The following is a 16,193-nucleotide window of genomic DNA, read 5'->3' as shown; positions in this document are numbered from 1 at the left end:
GAAACAATAACGCCTAGGGAAGGAACCAAAGGGAGTGACAGATATAGGGAAGGTAATCAGGAAGGTGATGAAGTCCAGGTGAGTCTGATGAGGCGCTGGTGCGTGTAATGATGGTGACTGGTGTGCGTAATAATGAGCAGCCTGGTGACCTAGCGCGCCGAAGAGGGAGTATACGTGACACCAACTCATCCCAAACCATCTCAATTGGGTAGAAGTCGGGTGATTGTATATTCCAGGTCATCTGATGCAGCACTCCATCACTCTCCTTCTTGGTCATATAGCCTTTACACAATCTGGAGGTGTCTCTTTGGTCATTGTCCTGCTGAAAAACAAATGATAGTCCCACTAAGCGCAAACCAGATGGGATGGCTTATCGCTGCAGAATGCTGTGGTAGCCATGCTGGTTAAATGTGCCTTTAATTGTAAATGAATCACAGACAGTGTCACCAGCAAAGCACCTCCACACCATCACACCTCCTCCTCCATGCTTCATAGTGGGAACCACACATGCAGAGATCATCCGTTCACCTACTCTGCGTCTCACAAAGACACAGCGGTTGGAACTAAAAATCTCAAATTTGGACTCATCAGACCAAAGGACAGATTTCCACTGGTCTAATGTCCATTGCTCATATTTCTTGGCCCAAGCAAGTCTCTTCTTCTTATTGGTCTCCTTTAGTAGTGGTTTCTTTGCAGCAATTTGACCATGAAGGCCTGATTCATGCTGTCTCCTTTGAACAGTTGATGTTGAGATGTGTTTGTTACTTGAACTGTGAAGTATTTATTTGGGCTGCAATTTCTGAAGCTGGTAACTCTACTGAACGTATCCTCTGCAGCAGAGGTAACTCTGGGTCTTCCTTTCCTGTGGTGGTCCTCATGAGAGCCAGTTTCATCATAAGCGCTTGATGGTTTTTGCAACTGCACTTGAAGAAACTTGCAAAGTTATTGAAATTCTTGTCTTAAAGTAATGATGGACTGTCGTTTCTCTTTGCTTATTGAGCTGTTCTTTCCATAATATGGACTTGGTCTTTTACCAAATAGGGTTATCTTCTATACACCAACCTTACCTTGTCACAACACAACTGATTGTCTCAAACTCGTTAAGAAGGAAAGTAATTCCTCAAATTAACTTTAACAAGGCACACCTGTTAATTGAAATGCATTCCAGGTGACTACCTCATGAAGGACCTCATGAAGGACCTCTGGCAGTCTCTATCAGGGTGCCACAGGGTTCAATTCTTGGGCCGACTCTTTTCTCTGTATACATAAATGATGTCGCTCTTGCTGCTGGTGATTCTCTGATCCACCTCTACGCAGACGACACCATTCTGTATACATCTGGCCCTTCTTTGGACACTGTGTTAACTAACCTCCAGACAAGCTTCAATGCCATACAACTCTCCTTCCGTGGCCTCCAACTGCTCTTAAAAGCAAGTAAAACTAAATGCATGCTTTTCAACCGATCATTGCCCGCACCTGCCCGCCCGTCTAGCATCACCACTCTGGACGATTCTGACTTAGAATATGTGGACAACTACAAATACCTAGGTGTCTGGTTAGACTGTAAACTCTCCTTCCAGACTCACATTAAGCATCTCCAATCCAAAATTAAATCTAGAATCGGCTTCCTATTTCACAACAAAGCTAAAACTGACCATCCTACCGATCCTTGACTTCGGCGATGTCATTTACAAAATAGCCTCCAACACTCTCCTCAGCAAATTGGATGCAGTCTATCACAGTGCCATCCATTTTGTCACCAATGCCCCATATACTACCCAACACTGCGACCTGTATGCTCTCGTTGGCTGGTCCTCGCTACATATTTGTCTCCAAACCCACTGGCTCCAGGTCATCTATAGGTCTTTGCTAGGTAAAGCTCCGCCTTATCTCAGCTCACTGGTCACCATAGCAACACCCGCACGTAGCACGATATATCTCCCTCACTAACTTTAAGCATCAGCTGTCAGAGCAGCATACCGATCGCTGCAGGTGTACACAGCCCATCTGTAAATAGCCCATCCAACCAACTACCTACCTCATCCCTATATTTGTTTTAGTTTTTCTGCTCTTTTGCACACCAGTATTTCTACTTGCACATCCTCATCTGCACATCTATCACTCCAGTGTTAATAACTTCTAAATTGTAATTACTTCGCCACCGTGGCCTATCTATTGCCTTATCTCCTTACTTGATTTGCGCACACTTTATACAGATTTTTCTATTGTGTTATTGACTGAACATTTGTTAATCCCATGTGTAACTCTGTGTTGTTGTTTTTTTCGCACTGCTTTGCTTTCTTGGCCAGGTCGCAGTTGTAAATAAGAACTTGTTCTCAACTGTGCTGCCTGGTTAAATAAAGGTGAAATAAAACATTGAATAAAAAAAGCTGGTTGACATAATGCCAAGAGTGTGCAAAGCTGTCAACAAGGCAAAGGGTGGCTACTTTGAAGAATATAAAATATATTTTGATTTGTTTAACACTTTTTTGGTTACTACATGATTCCATAGGTGTTATTTCATAGTTTTGATGTCTTCACTATTATTGTACAATAAAGAAAAAACCTTGAATGAGCAGGTGTGTCCAAACCTTTGACTGGTACTGTATGTACCAAGATGTTCAAATAAACCTAAACCTAATTGTAGTTATTAATGTGTGCATCCCAATTGGCATCCTAACTCTTACCTTATGAGGTCCGGAGCCTGCTGGTTTTCTGTTCTACCTAATAATGAATTGCAAACACCTTGAGTCCCAGGTCGAAATCAGTCCCTGATTAGAGAGGAACAATGAAAAACTGCAGTGGAACTGGCTTCGAGGTCCAGAGTTGAGTTTGAGGGCCCTACATAGAACCACATGGGCTCTGGGCAAAAGTAGTGAAATATACATGATAGGGAATAGGGTGCAGGGATCTGGCTACATAAGACGCTCCAGATGCCAAGGACAATGATTTCAGCGCGAGAGGGTTAGAGAAAGCACGCACAGATGGTCCTAGCTCACTCTTAGACACGTACGTACACACACACACACACCAAAAGCTGCATACATTTGTATCAAACAAGGTTACCCAAGTTGAAATCCGAGCCTGTTATCTTATTACCACATTTAACAGACTTAATTTAGCTAGGGGGGTCATATCAGAATAATAGGTTAGTCTTTAAATGTTAGACAATTTCAGTGTCATAAAAAAAATACTTTATTCGGCTTATCCTTTTCATTTTGGCCTGCCATAGATCAGAGGTCACCTTAGTTTTTTATTTAACACCTGGAGGTGCATACAGAATGCCACCAATACCAGTAGGATCCCCATATGCATGTCCCAGTCCACCACAGCTGTCAGTTGACAGAACAGCTTACAATAAGCAGCATAACCTTGGGCTCTTGGAATAGGTGTAGCTATATGATATATTTTGATTATATCCATTGGTTATATCAGAAAATAAAAGCAACCTCACTTAACTAATGCATAGAAGCCTATGCATTACATAAGTGTACATCATGCGGACTGGGGGCTACTTCTGTTTTGGTGCATGGGCGCTAATTCCATGCTATACAGTTGTGTGATCTCCCAGGTGAATGCATTGCTAATAGAAGGTAGGATAGGGTATTGTTTCAGGTGGTCTTTTCTGACATCACTCGGTAGAAATGATCAGATCACACAATGTCTAATCTGCACAGCATAACTCCAAAAAAACAACCTGAAACGCCACCAAGGTGGTCTTGCACATTGATCTCCTCGACAATGTTAAGTTAATGTATTGTATGCTGGTTGGTATGGCATCCAACATCCACTGCAAACATTTTTGGGTGTATACCGCAAGGCTCTGTAATCAGACTTGTAGATTTTACATAGTAGCCTATGACGAAGTCAGTGCTATGCTCAGGGATAAGCACAAATAAGCACAAACATACCCCAGAGTAATACATTAAATCTAAAGGGCAAACAAAAATCTATCTACAGTGAAAAAATCTACGAGACATCAAATATCATAACGCCTGTTGATAGTGCCCAAATGAACATGTGAGAAAATAGGTTGCAGGAGGATGTTTTGTTCTTCTTGGATCATAGGGGAACACTAAAGGAACATCAGAAGACTATGAAAAGATCCCTGAGGAATGTCTTTACTACTATCTTCTAGTACACTAAAGCACTTAGGGAAGGACATGAGTTATATGCCTTGGAAAGTGTGTCAGAGAGAGAGACTGCCTGACAACAGCTGAAGACAGCCTGACCTATATACGAGATGCGATGCGGACAATATCCCAAGGACGTAGGCAGCTCACCCCGAGGAGAACGTCTGCATAACGTCCAGCCATTAGGCAAAAAGCAGCAGCAAGGAGGCAGGGGGCATCTCCAAGAGAGCAATCCTTCATCCGGCAGCCCTACTCTCACTGACTACAGAGAAGAGACACAAGCCATATCAATCTCGCTAGAACCATTTGTGTAAGGTATGGTGTGGTGTGTGTCAGGGGCGTCATGCCTACTGAAACAGAGTTTGTATCCATTTGTATGCTGAAAATACAGATACTATTGTTTATTTTATGCTGAGTTGATTTCCATGACATTGAATTTGTCCATCCTACTATTCATTGTTCATTACTTACTTAATCCTCTTTCATCCACATTGGGACATACGGCCACAATGAGGCTCCTCCACTTCTTTATGTCCTTGGTGTCAAGTTCCTTGTTCATTGGTTTGTCTTAGCTAGCTGTCTAACAGTGCTGGGTGTGTAAGCCGCTATGTGACCCCCTGTCATGGCCGACTAATTGTCTCAATGCCAGAAGGGGTCACTCTGACTCTATCAATAAGGTGTCTGCTCGTTCCAGCAATGGAGATAGGGCCGTTTCACCACCTCCTTCTCAATGTTGTAGTGACTGAGTGAGAATGTGTGTTTGTTTTTGTCAGTGTCTTGATCTTTTAATGACAACCTATTGAATTAACACTGATAAGCAATAATCAGACGTTGTTAATATAAACATCTCTTATGTTGTATATGCTTGTCACGCCCTGACCATAGAGAGCCCTTGGTTCTCTATGGTATAGTAGGTCAGGGCGTGACTAGGTTCTAGGTTCTAGGTTTATTATTTCTATGTTGGTGTGCTTGGTATGGTTCCCAATTAGAGGCAGCTGGTAATCGTTGCCTCTAATTGGGGATCATATTTAGGCAGCCATTTCCCTACTGGTTTTTGTGGGATCTTGTTTTGTTTTTGTGTAGTTGCCTGTGAGCACTCCAGAACGTCATGTTTCATTTGTTCTTTATTTGTTTTTTGTGCAGTTCACTTCAAATAAAATGTGGAACCGATTTCACACTGCGCTTTGGTCTGAATGTTCTTACGACGATCGTGACAATGCTACAATATGCTGCAAGCAAAGGTCATTTCTTCCTCCAAAAATAATTTATGTATTTCATTGGGGTCATGGTGTAGCTTATTGACTTGTCATTGGTACTGACCTTTTGGGGTCATCTCTAATCAAGTTATTAATTACCTGATGTAACACTTGAGTGATTTTATTGCTATGCGTTGCCAGCTAATTCAAGCTTGGCCTTGCCGCTCTTTCAAAGCATAAGCATAGGCATAAGATTTCAATGACCTACTACTGTATAGAGTGAAAGTGTTTAGGTGTAGTAAGTCCCAATTGTAGAATATCTGTCAGTAACACAAGCCTATATATATCACCACAGAGTTCTTAGTACTGCAGATGGCACCTACATGCAATTGAATAGGAAAACATTGGAGAAGATTCATACAACAGCCCTTGAGATGGAAACGCTATACTTTTCCACATGAGGACATTTCCTCCAGGCATATTCATAAAACATTAACGTCATCATTAGATCAGCCCACCTGCTTCTTCCCCAACTAACAAATGAGTCATATGATTCATCATGTATTTTTTTCTTACATTTTAGTCATTTTACAGACACACTTATTCAGAGCAACTTACTGTCGTGAGGGCATACATTTTCATATTCGTTCATATGAATTGAACCCACAACCCTGGCATTGAAAGTGTCATGCGCTACCAACTGAGCCACACAGGACCACATGGCATCACCCTCACCAATGTACAGCACAGTATTGGTAACACCATAATGATAAGTAGGCTGCCATTCCAACTGGAAAAAATACATAGCACATAGTAAGTACAGTATGGGCTGATTTTCTGTTTTCAGAATAAAAGGTGCCTCGGTACATGAGCAACTTCAAGAAAATTGCCAACTACTGGCCAATGATTGCCTACTGTATGTATAATTAATAGCATACAGCTCATCTAGTATTCTATGTGAAATGTATTGGAACCACTTGACATAGCTCTGTGTGCATCCCACATGACACCTTATTCCCTATAAAGTGTGCTACTTTTGATGAGAGCGCTATGGGCCCTGGTCAAAAGGAGTGCACTGTAAAGGGAATAGGGTGCCATTTGGGACGCAATCCCTCTGTCCTTCTGCATAGTGTAGCCCTCTCCCTTGGCGCTTACATGGTTGATTTAATTTGTCTCTAAGGGTTAGTGAGGGTTAGTTAACACAACGTTGGGTAATCTTCTGTAAGAAGGCCTGCCACTTACTCTGCTCTGACTCTGAGTCTTCTATGTGTCTTTGGCGTGTATTGCATATCTAATTGTGTGGTGTATTTTCTAACATGCAACGAATACATGCAAAAAACGAACATGAAATTCCCTGTTTTTTCACGTGATTACTGTACAGTACTAGTCTAAAGTTTGGACACACCTACTCATTCAAGGGTTTTTCTTTATTTTTATTATTTTCTACATAGTAGAATAATAGTGAAGACATCAAAACTATGAAATAACACAAATGTAATCATGTAGTAACCAAAAAAGTGTTAACAAATCAAAATATATTTCATATTTGTAACGCCCTGGCCATAGAGAGGGGTTTTTTGTTCTTTATTTTGGTTAGGCCAGTGTGTTACTTTGGGTGGGCGTTCTATGTTCTTTTTCTAGGTTTTTTGTATTTCTTTGTTTTGGGCCGTGTGTGGCTCCCAATCAGGCAGAGCTGAAGTTCGTTGTTGTTGATTGGGAGTCACACATAAGGAGCATGTTTTTCCTTTGGGTTTTGTGGGTAATTGTTTCTGTTAGTGTTTTGCACCTGACAGGACTGTTTGGCTGTCAGTTTTCTTGTTTTGTTTGTATAGTGTTCTTTCTTTATTAAATATTCAATGATGAACACTAACTCCGCTGCACCTTGGTCTACTCTCTCTCACGACAGCCCTTACAGAATTACCCACCAACAACGGACCAAGCAGCGGAGGAAGGAGCAGCACAAGGAGAGGCACCAGGAGAAAAGCTATCTGGAGTCATGGACTTGGGAGGAAATCCTGGACGGGAAAGGACCATGGGCTCAAGCTGGGGATTATCGCCGCCGGCAGTGGGAGATTGAGGCGGCGAGAGCTGAGAGGCGCTGGTATGAGGAAAGGGAGCGCAACGGACATGGGAGGCAGCCCCCAACATTTTGTTGGGGGGGCACACGGGGAGATTGGCGGAGTCAGGCGTTAGACCTGAGCCACCTCCCCGTGCTTACCGGAAGCAGCGTGGTACTGGTAAGACACCGTGTTATGCTGTGGAGCGCACGGTGTCCCCAGTGCGTGTGCATAGCCCGGTGCGCTACATACCAGCCCCCCGCAAGTGCCATGCGAGTGCAGGCATCGAGCCAGGGCGGATGGTACCAGCTCAGCGCGTCTGGTCTCCAGTGCACCTCCGCGGTCCAGGTTATCCTGCCCCGGCGTTGCGTACTGTGTCTCCAGAGCGCTGGGAGGGTCCAGATCGCCCAATGCCTGCTCTCCGCCCGTGCCGGGCCAAAGTGGGCATTCAGCCTGGAGTAAGCATGTCGAGCGTCCGTACCAGAACTCCAGTGCTCCCCCACAGCCCGGTTTATCCTATGCCTCCTCCTCGGACCAGGCCTCCAGTGGGTCTCCCCATCCTGGTCCGTCCTGTGCCACCTCCCAGGACCAGGCCTCCAGTGGGTCTCCCCATCCTGGTTAGTCCTGTGCCTGCTCCACAGACCAGGTCTCCAGTGGGTCTCCCCATCCTGGTCCGTCCTGTGCCACCTCCCAGGACTAGGCCTCCAGTGGGTCTCCCCATCCTGGTCCGTCCTGTGCCACCTCCCAGGACTAGGCCTCCAGTGGGTCTCGCCAGTCCGGAGCCGCCAGAGCCGCCCGCCAGTCCGGAGCCGCCAGAGCCGCCCGCTATTCAGGAGCCGCCAGAGCCGCCCGCCAGTCAGGAGCTGCCAGAGCCGCCCGCCAGTCAGAAGCCGCCAGAGCCGCCCGCCAGTCAGGAGCCGCCAGAGCCGCCCGCCTGTCCGGAGCCGCCAGAGCCGCCCGCCTGTCCAGAGCAGTCAGAGCCGCCCGCCAGCCCGGTGAGTCCTGTGCCTACGCCTAGGGCCAGGCCTCTGTCATGTCTCCCCAGCCTGGTGAGTCCTGTGCCTGTGCCCAGGGCCAGGCCTCCATCATGTCTCCCCAGCCTGGTGAATCCTGGGCCAGAGCCGCCCACCAGCCCGGAGCCGCCGGATCCGCCAGAGCCGCCCGCCAGACTGGTGAGTCCTGTGCCTGCGCCCAGGGCCAGGCCTCCTTCATATCTCCCCAGCCTGGTGAATCCTGGGTCAGTGCCGCCAGCCGGACGCAGCCATCGCCGCCCGCCAGCCGGGCGCAACCAGGGTCGCCCGCCAGCCGGGCGCAGCCATCACCGCCCGTCAGCCGGGCGCAGCCATCGCCGCCCTCCAGCCAGGCGCAACCATCACCGCCCGCCAGCCGGGCGCAGTCAGGGTCGCCCACCAGACCTTCGACGCGGCCAGGTGCGCCACCTAAGAGGGCGACGCCGAGGGTGGAGCAGAGGCCACGTCCCGCACCTGAGCCGCCGCAGTAGGAAGGCACACCCGGACCCTCCCATTCAGTGTCAGGTTTTGCGGCCGGAGTCCGCACATTGGGGGGGTACTGTAACGCCCTGGCCATAGAGAGGGGTTTTTTGTTCTTTATTTTGGTTAGGCCAGGGTGTTACATTGGGTGGGCGTTCTATGTTATTTTTCTAGGTTTTTTGTATTTCTTTGTTTTGGGCCGTGTGTGGCTCCCAATCAGGCACAGCTGAAGTTCGTTGTTGTTGATTGGGAGTCACACATAAGAAGCATGTTTTTCCTTTGGGTTTTGTGGGTAATTGTTTCTGTTAGTGTTTTGCACCTGACAGGACTGTTTGGCTGTCAGTTTTCTTGTTTTTTGTATAGTGTTCACGTTTTTCTATTAAAATTCAAACGATGACCATATTCTCCGCTGCGTATTGGTCCACCTTTTCAGACGATGACTTCGTCTGTTTCATCTGACGACGAAGACAGCCGTTACAATATTTGAGATTCTTCAAAGTAGCCACCATTTGCCTTGATGACAGCTTTGCACACTTTTGGCACTCTCTCAACCAGCTTCAAGTCACCTGGAATGCATTTCAATTAACAGGTGTGCCTTGTTAAATGTTAATTTGTGGGATTTCCTTCCTTCTTAATGTGTTTGAGCCAATCAGTTGTGTTGTGGCAAGGTAGGCATACAGAAGATAGCCCTATTTGCATTTTTATATTTTAGTCATTTAGCAGAAGCTCTTATCCAGAGTGAATGCATACATTTCATACATTTTTTTCCCCGTACTGGTCCCCCGTGGGAATCGAACCCACAACCCTGGCGTTGCAAACACCATGCTGTACCAACTGAGCCACACGGGTCCTACATTTGGTAAAAGACCAAGTCTATATTATGGCAAGAACAGCTCAAATAAGCAAAGAGAAACGACAGTTCATCATTACTTTAAGACATGGTCAGTCAATGAGGAACATTTCAAGAACTTTGAAAGTTTCTTCAAGTTCAGTCGCAAAAACCATCAAGAGCTATGATGAAACTGGCTCTCATGAGGACCGCCACAGGAAAGACCCAGAGTTACCTCTTTTGCAGAGGATAAGTTAATTAGAGTTAACTGCACCTCATATTGCAGCCCAAATAAATGCTTCACAGAGTTCAAGTAATAGACACATCTCAACATCAACTGTTCAGAGGAGACTGCGTGAATCAGGCCTTCATGGTCAAATTGCTGCAAAGAAACCACTACTAAAGGACACCAATGAGATGAAGAGACTTGCTTGGGCCAAGAAACACAAGCAATGGACATTAGACCGGTTTAAATCTGTCCTTTGGTCTGATGAGTCAAAATTTGAGATTTTGGTTACAACCGCTGTGTCTTTATGAGACACAGAGTAGGTGAATGGATGATCTCCGCATATGTGATTCCCACCGTGAAGCATGGAGGAGGTGTGATGGTGTGGGGGTGCTTTGCTGGTGACACTGTCTGTGATTTATTTAGAATTCAAGAGACACTTAACCAGCATGGCTACCACAGCATTCTGCAGAGAAACGCCCTCCCACCTGGGTTGTGCTTAGTGGGACTATCATTTGTTTTTCAACAGGACAATGACCCAACACACCATCAGGCTGTGTAAGGGCTAATTGACCAAGAAGGAGAGCGATGGAGTGCTGCATCAGATGACCTGGCCTCCACAATCACCCACCCTCAACCCAATTGAGATGGTTTGAATGAATTGGACTGCAGAGGGAGGAAAAAGCTACCAACAAGTGCTCAGCATATGTGGGAACTCCTTCAAGACTGTTGGAAAAGCATTCCAGGTGAAGCTGGTTGAGAGAATGCCAAGAGTGTGCAAAGCTGTCATCACGGCAAAGGGTGGCTATTTTGAAGAATCTCAAATATAAAATATATTTTGATTTGTTTAACACTTTTTTGGTAACTACATGTGTTATTTCATAGTTTTGATGTCTTCACTATTATTATACAATGTAGTAAAAATAAAGAAAACTCCTTGAATGAGTAGGTGTGTCCAAACTTCTAAATCTATATTACTATTCTATATTCTATTCTACTCTATATGCATCTAGTCCTATAGGACTTTCTCTACAGATGGGGTCCCTGGAGCAACCACACTGTGTTTGGCTGTAAATGAGTGTGAGACAACCAGGTCTCACTCAAGCCAATGCCTCTCGAAGTATTACAGGAGGGGGGCTAAGATGGGTGCCTGCCTACACACATCTTATAGCAAGTACACAAATGTCTAGGGGCAATGTCCTAATTGTGCTGCTCAGTACTCAGTATTAGCACACACACACACAGTCACACATACAGATGCACAAACACACACACACAATTGTTGTTCTTGGTATGTACCAGTAGTTTTCTTTTCGGTCAGATACACTGCGTAAGTGTGGATAATGTATTCATGCTGTGTCAAAGAAAGACTCCCACCAGTACAATGCGTCAGTTTAACAGTTTTGGCTTTGCAGTGTTCATATATAATTGTTGGAATGTTAATTCCACTGCTGCTGCAAAGCCAAACAGACAGATGTGCCTATGTCTCAATCTAGGGTTGCACACTACTTTGGCCCATATTCTCACTCTAATCATTATGATAACTTAGTGTGACCGACTGGATTTGAACCAGGGTGTGCTGTATGCCACAAAACTGTGTTACGTTACTGAGCTAATGGAATTCTCCAGGTTATAGGCAAGTTTACTTATCACATGAGAGTGGATCAACATGCCACCTCCGTTACATTAGGACATTTCATAAATCGACTATTGTTGTCATGTGTGGTGTAAAGTATATGTACTTTACTTGAATATACTTATTATAATGTAGCGATTACATTTACTTTTGATACTTACATTTAAAGTACATTTAAATCAAATACTTTTAGACTTTTTCTCAAGTAGTATTTCACTGGGACTTTCACTTTTACTTGAGTCATTTTCTTATAAGGTAGCTTTACTTTTACTCAAGCATGACAATTGGGTACTTTTTCCACCACTGCTATAGAGTTGGCAGAAGCATCAGAAGGGACCAGACTGAATTAATTAATATTCCATGTAATAAACATAAAACAAAGATGAATGATCACAAATTCAGAATAATCTGACAAAGAATTCATGCATTGCTATAAAATGGATCCATTGAGTCGGAAAACCCACCAACAGTACCTCTTTCCCATGTCTGCCTATTCAGACATTACAGTATGTTTGTTTATGCTAATTTACGCCATGCAAATGACCTCCACAAAGCAAACAGAGAAGGTCTACCCCCATCTCACAAGAATCTAAACTGAAGGGAAAGCCAGAGAACATTTTTTTCCCACAATCTCCACAGAAACTCTGACAGATTGACAAAACCCATATGCAAACGAACCAGTATGCTCAGTCGGAGGAAAACCGCAGTGTCACCCAAAGGCCATTTCCCTCCTCTGCTTTGCGGCAGACAAAATAAAGAAATGTTCTTTCATTTCTCATCATCAACCGGACCAGGGAATGACAAGTTAACAAAGGAGAATGCAAGAGGGGAGCATCCTAAAAAAGGAAGCCATTGCGGGGTCCTGCTGAGCCGGTCGTAATGCCAGTTGCACAATAAACAGAGGCAGTATGAGGAAATGGAAGGAAGACACATTACATATCGATCCCATGGCAACCGTGAGTGGCAGCCTTGCTATGTTCCTAACTAGATAGCAACCAGTGCCTTAGGGCAAAAAAGGGGCGCTTAAATTTGTCCTTTGGTTGTGCTGCCCATGCACGTCTGTTTTAAAAATGTTGTGCAAGTCTTTTGGAAAATGGAAAGAGAGAGGGCCTTTTTTAGTGAGTGAGAAACAAACAACTGTAAGACTGGAGCAGTTTTTTCCTTTGTCATTGTATTCTCCAGCCACAATCCTACAGAATTACTTCGACAATATCAGTAGGTCTCCACTATTTCTCATAGGATCTTTAAAAAATGGCACAAATTCTTAAAATTAAATATGGATTCACTGAAAAAGAAGAAAAGATAAACGTGACGACAGCAGACCATGGGAGAGAAGATCCCAGAAGAAACACAGAGACAATCTACATAAACTGACAACAGTATGGACACATGATTGTTGTATGGGTGTTGAAGTCAGTAGAAGGTTGATGTCTTTGAGGAGAAATTATTGGAACAGACAGGAGACTGATGGCTGAAACAAGGCCTGTGGCTCCTGTGATTGACAGGTTAGACGGCATAGGGGCATCTCAGTTCCTCCAGGCACTAAAGACAGCATTCTTAGACCCCTTACCAGAGCCCAGTATAGGCCCTATAAGAGTAAGTGTGTGTGTGTGTGTGTGTGTGTGTGTGTGTGTGTGTGTGTGTGTGTGTGTGTGTGTGTGTGTGTGTGTGTGTGTGTGCGTGTGTGCGTGTGTGTGTGTGTGCCTACCTCCCCTTGGTGGGAGACGTTTTCCTCATCAACCTTGTACTTGTCAACTAAGACCAGAAGTCGAGACCATTTATCTTCCTAAAGGTGCATCATCAACCCTCTAAAAACAACAGCTACAACCGACCCCCATTTTTCTCCTGTTGGCTACTTTACAAAGAGAGAGAGAGAGAGAGAGAGAGAGAGAGAGAGCTCTCCGGTCCATTTTTCTATGTTCTGTCTCTCTCCCAGTTATTTTTAGGATGGTTATCTGTCAATGCTTCGTGGTGCTTCATGACAAGGCTGGAAATGAATTTGTTTTGTTGTACACAGACAGCTCGAAGAATCCATCACTGTGCTGCGCTGGCCTTCAAAAGTTTCTTGCTCTTGGCCAATGACCTTTGCCAAGCTGTTTGTTTGAAGTTGTTACATGTATTGGATATGACAAATGGGAGTACTTTTATTCTACCAAAATATTAAGAAGAGAGAGCTTACGCTAAAGACCTGCAAAGGAACAAATAAAGTTTGTAAAGATAAAAAAAAAGTTCAAGGGACATTTAATATTTAACACGTATTTAATATCTCCAGCATCATACCAGTGTCTACACATTTGACAATGATGATTTTCTAAATTATTTCACATAATGTTGACACTGGTGGTGCTTGAGATACACTAATGAAGTGTCCCTTTAACATTCAGTAGTAAGAGTCATGTAAAAATGAAGCCATAAAGCTGTGTACTACAAAGTTCTAAACCACAGCATGGTTATCATTGGACATCATAAAAGAGTTGTGGGAAATGAAATTCGAAATATTAGCATGGTTTTAACTGGTTTCTATTACGAGGACAACTGATTAAACATGCTCTCCTCAATTAAGGTGCCACCAACCTCCTGTGCTTGATTCACACAGGAAACTGTTGAGTGTGAAAAACCCTGGCACCTACTACCATACCCCATTCAAAGGCCCTTAAATATGTTGTCTTTCCCATTCACCCTCTGGAAGGCGCACACACAATCCATGTCTCAATTGTCTCAAAGCTTAAAAATCCTTCTTCAACCTGTCTCCTCCCCTTCATCTACGCTGATTGAAGTGGATTTAACAAGTGACATCAATCACCATTAAGGGATAATAGCCTTCACCTGGATTCACCTGGTCAGTTTATGTCATGGAAAGAGCAGGTGTTCTTAATGTTTTGAACACTCTGTGTACATTTTCCATCACTCCTTTTCCTTCAAATGTTATCATGAGGATTTCTATCGCTCACTCTTGAAGCATCAATATTCTATATCACACCATTCCATCAGTTCCATTTCATTCAATCTACAGTATATGTCGAGGGGAAATGGCCCTAGAAGCAATTATTTAATTTTATCTCGCTATAGAAAATTCTACAGAACCATGAAAGCAGGGTTCCAGCTACATTGGTTCATGGTGAGCATTAAAGAGATGGTCCACTCAAAAATATCTAACATGATTTATCCACTTATCTTGGCTATACACAAAGCGTGAATCACTATTCACACAGTTCTTTGCCTGGGCCAGTTCATGTGGCCCACGGTTTACTGATTGAGGTGACAGAGACACATAGTCAAAACATGACAACACAGGAATGGGATCATTTACTGTGCTTGTCACATGTAATTCGTTACTACTGTAAATACATGTGGCCTCTAAATGTGGCCTGTTACTGTGATCATGGGATCAGAATCCTCCAGAGTTGAGGCATTAGTGACTATAGCACTGTAGATAACTGGGATGCGCCTGCATGTGAGGAGCCTGTATTATGAGAATCAAACATGTGGTCAACATCATCTCACAGAGGAATCTGAACCAGTTTGAGATTGTTAAGGTCAGGAAATATGTAACACGTGCGTGTCGTAATACAAAATCCTTTCTTGGTGTTTTTCTTCAGAGTATTCCAACAACTACAGGCAAATTGTTTTGTGTGAGAACACGTTTGGGGGGGGGGGGGGGGGGGGGTTTACAGGTACAATATACACATACATATAATTTCATATTCAGTTCATATTGTATTTTCCATTCATTATATTCCATTCTTTAATTTACATAAACTGTATATATACACCTTTGGGCTGCCCCCCCTGTCACGGTTGTCATAAGGAGAAGAGGACTAAAGTGCAGCGTGTGTGTCGTTCCACATTTTATTTACTCTGTGAAACTATGCAATACATAAATAAACTGAATAAACAAAACAACAAACCGTGACGCAGAGATGAAACAAACACTACTCAAAAATAATCACCCACAAAACCCAGGTAGAAAAATCCCTACTTAAGTATGATCTCCAATTAGAGACAATGAGGACCAGCTGCCTCTAATTGGAGATCATCCCAAACAAACCAACATAGAAATACAAAAACTAGAACCTAACAACATAGAAATAGAAGACATGGAATAAACCCCCCTGTCACGCCCTGCCCTACTCTACCATAGAAAATAACAGCTTACCATGGTCAGGACCTGACACCCACACAAAAAAAACATACTATTTTTTTTACATAAGTACAAAGTATTGATCCTTTTGATCATGTTACAGAGTTAAAAGTAATAATAAATGTAGCATGTAAATGAAAGGAAACAAAAAGAAGTGAGCCTCACCCCAAACCCATTCCCGCAACCGCAGCCATCCAACATGTCTCCTTCCAACCACCCACCTCCTGCCAGCAGTAATCATCTCTGATTGTTTTAGAGATTCATGGAGCTATCATCGTTAAGTAACATAGTAGATTCAAAGCATTGAATATTTACATTCCTGCACTTACATTCATGCATTCTGTTTTATTTCCAACGATCTCTCACGTCTCAGGTCAGAATTAGACGTTCACCCATGATTCTCAAACATCAAATTTAGAATTTTTTGCAAACGTAAAATTGCTTAAGGTTAGGTTTAGACAACTGCGAATGGTTAACATAAGGTT

This window comes from Salmo salar, chromosome 02 (assembly GCF_965601325.2).
Source record: "Salmo salar chromosome 02, fSalSal1, whole genome shotgun sequence".
Lineage (NCBI taxonomy): Eukaryota > Metazoa > Chordata > Actinopteri > Salmoniformes > Salmonidae > Salmo > Salmo salar.
The sequence above is the reverse complement of the archived record's forward strand: the minus strand, read 5'-3'. Positions refer to the sequence as shown.